The sequence below is a fragment of the Psammomys obesus genome, unplaced genomic scaffold, assembly GCF_907164565.1.
Source record: "Psammomys obesus unplaced genomic scaffold, mPsaObe1.curated_primary_1811, whole genome shotgun sequence".
Lineage (NCBI taxonomy): Eukaryota > Metazoa > Chordata > Mammalia > Rodentia > Muridae > Psammomys > Psammomys obesus.
This window is the reverse complement of record NW_026590809.1, coordinates 1,649,456-1,655,193: the sequence shown is the minus strand read 5'-3', so window position 1 is coordinate 1,655,193 and position 5,738 is coordinate 1,649,456. Positions and strand designations below refer to the sequence as shown.

The window sequence follows — 5,738 nt, the reverse complement described above, 5'->3', positions numbered from 1 at the left end:
TGTTACAGAAAAATCTCTGAATAAACCTCCATTCCTTTTGTTACTCAGTCTGTCCCTGGTACAGCAATAGAAATAGACCAAGAAGGATTTTTTTTTGTTGCTAATACACGTTTATTCACTTTTAATGAGATCACTGCCAAAATATACATTATTTTCTTTAACTTAATTTTTACATTAAGCCCATGTCTGTCATGCAGCCACCAAAAACCTTACAGTAAATTACACAGGTTTGTAGTCCAGTTTAGACTCTAGCTTCTTAGAATCAGCCACTTTTCTGACCGCTTTCATGAAGTCTTCCTGAACTACAAAATCATGATCGGCATGAATTGCAAACACACCTGCTTCGGCACAAACATTTCTCAGGTCTACTCCATTAAGATCATCTGAAAGCTTTACAGTTGCTTTGTAATCTATTTTGCTGTGCTTTGTAAGAGGGCCTGTGTGGATTTTCAATATATCTAATCTTGCTTGTTCATTTGGTAAATCAATATGCATTTTTCTATCTAATCTTCTTGGACACAGCAAATCAGGATCCAGTGTTTCTGGTTTGTTTGTAGCCATGATCATTTTAAGTCTATGAAGAGTATCAAATTCATCCATTTGATTTAGTAACTCCATTAGAGTTCTCTGACTCTCCCTGTCAGATGATTGTACCTTCAGAAAACCAATGGCCACTGATAACATCTATTTCATCCATAAAAATGATGGCTGTCTGGTGGTCCCTGGCATAATTAAACATTTCTCTAATCAAGTGAGCACTTCACCAATGTACTTGTCTACAATAGAACTAGATACAACCTTTAGGAAGTTGCAGTCCAGCTGGCTGGCAACAACTCCTGCCAAGAGTGTTTTCCCAGGGCCTGGTGGTCCATATAGCAAACAGCCTTTTGGTGGTGTTATTCCTACACACTGGAATAATTCTAGATTTGTAAGAGGTAATTTTATTACCTTTCTTAACTCCCGAATCTGTCTGACAGCCCTCCAATCTCAGAATAAAAAATATTTCCAGGATCCTCATGAGACATGATGTAAACCTATGGATCCACTCCTGTTGGCAAATACCACATCATGGTTAGTGTGGTCATATCCCAACCAATTCTTGTCCCTGGTTTCAGCTTACTTTTATCAAGCTGCCAGCGACAGCCTATGACTTATCTTGGTCCATTTGCTGCTTTTTAAGAATGAATTTTTCTTCTGTTAACGGCTTAAGCACTTCACCCTCAATCTGCCCAACACTTTGCGTGTCTTCGGGTCATTTTCAGACTTTTAAGTTGGTAAGTTCTTTTAATTGTTCCCTTAGCTCCTTAGGAGGGCCACCCATCTCTCTGTACTCTAGCAGCTTCTTGCGGTAGCACTGAAGAGCCTTATCTCCAGGGTCCGCCATGATGAGATGCTGTCACTCATCTAAGCCGAAGTGCTTACTACGGCTTCCAACAGGCTATGAAGGAAGGACCAAAGTGAATACTCACCGAGGCCTGCCACTTTTTTAAAATTTATTTTTATTAATTATACTTTATTCACTTTGTATCCCCCCATAAGCCCCTCCCTCCTCCCCTCCCGATCTCACCCTCCCTCCCCCCTCTTCACGCATGCCCCTCCCCAAGTCCACCGATAGGGGAGGTCCTCCTCTCCTTCCTTCTGATATTAGTCTATCAGATCACATCAGGAGTGGCTGCATTGTCATCTTCTGTGGCCTGGTAAGGCAACCAAGGACTATTCATGGAGATAACCTAGAACCCCTGCACAGAAGTAGCCCATGGCAGTTCAGTGCCCAAGTGGGTTACAGAGTAATGGAAAGAGGGACTGCCTCTGACATCATCTGATTGGCCTGCCACTTCTTATGTTCCCATTATTTAATACACTGCTGTTATTCTCCTAGAATAATAAATAAGGAGACTCAAGAGAGTTTACAATGACGTTCTCAGCAATGCAGAATTTGGAATAGATAGCTATGATGCATTTGGGAGCTGACCAATCCAAGACAAGTAGAGGTCTGTATGGAGCATAGTAGAGAGAATAGTTTAAATTGTAAAGCCAGATTGTGCAATGCTTTGAATGTCAGCGACCTAGTATGCACTTAGGCTGTGTTAAAAGAGTGTGGTAATCTGATGGAGTTACATAAGAGCGATAGGGTATCTACTAGAGAATTCTTACTTCAAACATGAATTAGAAAAAATTCCACATGCTGCATTTGCCTGTTCTGGTCTAGATATCTGTCAGGATGAGTTGCGCAGGATAGCACAAAGATGTAGCCAAAGGAAAGTTTGTTTGTTATAGTTTTGCTTTTAATTGGGAAAGAAGGGAATTAACTTATATGGCCAAGACTGGCTAGGTGCTCATCGTACCTGTCTCTACTTTGTGACACAAATGAAACCTAACCTTCTTTTAAGGCATTCTCACTATTTCTAGTCAGCAGGATTTGAGCCATAGACAACACCACTTCTAGTCCTAGGAAAAGATAATATGCTTTGTTTTCATTCACTTCTTTCTGAGCCCTGGATGCCTTTAAAGAATGAAGAAATAGATGCCCTAAATGAGAAAGAGAGGGGAGACAGAGAAAGAGAGAGAGAGGAGAAAGATCTGCTGCTGATTCATCAGACTGCATCTTGAGTTCAGCCTTTATAGGGATGGATTACAGAAATGTCAGCACTGTTTGTTATATTCATAGATAATCTTAATATAATTTCATAAGTGCATAGGAGAGTAGACATTAGGTTATGCCTGTTAGGTAGTAGGTCAAAAGAGTTGGGCAAATTTTTGGTCTATTTAGTTCATTAGTCTATTAATTGAAAAATTGTTTCTTTGGTGCTTAATTTTTGCAGTTCTTTATATGTTAGTTATAAACATATAAACAAACATCTACCTAACACGTAGTTGGCAAAGCTTTTCTTGTTAGTCTCATGTTTATTTTCCTTTGTTGTACAGGGCTTTGAAATTTTGTTCAATCTCATTGCTCAGTCTTGGGGGTTATTTTCTCTGCAACTGGAGGATACTTCCAGAAAGTCTTGCCTATGTCTATATCTTAAATTGTTTTCTCTGTGTATTACTCTAGCATTGTGAGTTCTTTTTTAAAATTTATTTGTTTTTTAATTGATTACAGTTTATTCACTTTGTATCCCAGCAGTGGCTCCCTCCCTTGTCCCCTTCCAATCCTACCCTCCCTCCCTCATCTCCTCCCATCCCCCTCCCCAAGTCCACTGATAGGGGAGGTCCTCCTCCCCTTCCCTCTGACCCTAGCCTATCAGGTCTCATCAGGACTGGCTACATTGTCTTCCTCTGTGGCCTAGTAAGGCTGCTCCCCCTCGGGGGAGGTGATCAAAGAGCCAGCCACTGAGTTCATGTTAGAGACAGCCTCTGTTCCCCTTACTAGGAACCCACTTGGACACTGAGCTGCCATAGGCTACATCTGTTGGTTCTCTTGCTCTCCTTGTGGAGCGCCTGACTCCTCCAGTTCTTTCTGTCTTCCCCTTTGTTCATAATATTCCCTGCACTCTGCCCAAAGTTTGGCTATGAGTCTCAGCATCTGCTTTGATACCCTGCTGGGTAGAGTCTTTCAGAGGCCCTCTGTGGTAGGCTCCTGTCCTGTTTCCTGTTTTCTCCTTCTTCTGATGTCCATCCTGTTTGCCTTTCTGAGTGAGGATTGATCATCTTACCCAGGGTCCTTCTCCTTACTTAGCTTCTTTAGGTGTCCATATTTTAGTGTGTTTATCCTATATTTTAGGTCTAATATCCTCTTTTAAGTGAGTATATACCATGTGTGTCTTTCTGCTTCTGAGATACTTCACTCAGGATGATCTTTTTTAGTTTACACCTTTTGTATGCAGATTTCATGATTTCCTTGTTTTTAATTGCTGAGTAGTATTCCATTGTGTAAATGTACCACAATTTCTGTATCCATTCCTCAGTTGGACATCTGGCTTGTTTCCAGATTCTGGTTATTATGAATAAAGCTACTACAAACATGGTTGACCAAATTTCCTTGTTGTACACTTGAGCATATTTTGGATATATGCCTGGGAGTGGTATAGTTGGATCTTAAGGAATCACTATTTCCTAATTGTCTGAGAAAGCGCCAGATTGATTTCCAAAGTGGTTGTACAAATTTACATTCCCACCAGCAATGGAGGAGGGTTCCCCTTACTCCACATCCTTTCCAGCATGTATTGTCACTTGAGTTTTTGATCTTAGGCACTCTGATAGGTGTAAGGTGAAATAGAATGAGGTCTTATATTGAGAGCTCTGATCCATTTGAATGGATTTTTGTTCAGAGTGAGAGATAAGGATCTAATTATTCTCTGCTAGATATTAAACGTCTTCATTCCCATTTGTTAGAGGATATTTTTCTTCAATGTATTTTTTTTTTACTTCTTTGTGGCAATTTATGTGGTTGTAGTTGTCTTGGTTCATTTGGTTTAGTTTTCTGGTTCATTGGTTCTCTAGTCATCTTACTTTGCTTTCTATTTCTTTGATAAACACCATGACATGAAGAAACTTGGTAACAAAGGGTTATTTCAACTTACACCTTATAGCCTATCATGAAGTGAAACCAGGGCAGGAACTCAAGGCAGAAACCTGGAGGCACAAACTCAAGCAAAGGCCATGTAGGAGTGCTGGTTACTGGCTTACTCCCCATGGTTTACTCATTTTGATTTTTTATAATACCCAGCACCACTTGCCATGGAGTAGCACTTTCACAGTGGGTTGGAGCCTCCCATATCAACCAAGAGAATGCATGGGCTTGCCCACAGGCAAGCTGAGGGTGGCACATCTCAATTTCAGTTTCTCTACCTAGATAACTCTAACTTGTGTGAAGTTCACAAGAAACAAAAACAAGCAAACAACTAACCAGGGTACTATTTACTTCATATGTCTATTCATGTTTGTGTCGTTATAAAAAGCCAGGCATTTTGATATCTCTAGCGTTGCTCTTTTTGATTAGGGTCATTTGTGTTTCTATGTGAATTTTAGGATATATATGTATGTATGTATGTATGTATGTATGTTAGTTCGGTGAAAAATGTAATCAGAATTTTAATAGAGCTACATTAAACTTGTATACCATTTCTTTTTGTAATACAATAATTTCATGATATTAATTGTGATAGTTCATAAGCATGGAAGTTATTTCTGTCTTCTCATGTCTCCTTTAATTTTTGCCTCGGTATTTTAAAATTTTCACTGTAGAAGCCTTCTTTTTCTTGGTTAGGTTTATTCCTGGGCTATGAATGGGATATTTGTTCTAATTTTTTTTCTTGACAAGCTGTTATCGGTATAGAGAATTGCTACTGACTTTTATATGTCAATTTTGTATCCTACTATTATACTGGAAATGTTTGTCATATGTAAAATATCTTTGGAGGAGTCTTTATGGTCTTTTAAGTATAAGATTATGTCATCTGCAAATAGAGGTAATTTGATTTCTTGTTTTCTTTGTATCCTTTTTGTTTCTTCTGCTTCTTTCTGCTGTTCTGAGAAGACTTTGACCACTACATTGAATAAGAGCAGAGAGAGCAGGTTCTGATATCTTGGTTCAGATTTCACTGGAAATACTGATTGTTCACATTTAATAGAATGTTGTCTGTAGTTTGTGTCCTAACAAGGGTTTGTGGAGTTGTGTCTATAGGGTTTCTATTACTGTACTAAAATGCTGACATAAAGCAATTTGGGGAAGAAAGGATTTATTTCAGTTTACAGTTAGTTACAGTCCATTCCAGGGAAATCAGGGCAGGAACTCAAGC

General features: G+C 39.3%; 1 pseudogene; it reads right to left on the bottom strand.

Moving 5' to 3' along the window:
* Positions 1-219: 219 nt before the first annotated feature.
* Positions 220-1,396, bottom strand: LOC129678324 (26S proteasome regulatory subunit 10B-like; annotated as a pseudogene).
* Positions 1,397-5,738: the final 4,342 nt, after the last annotated feature.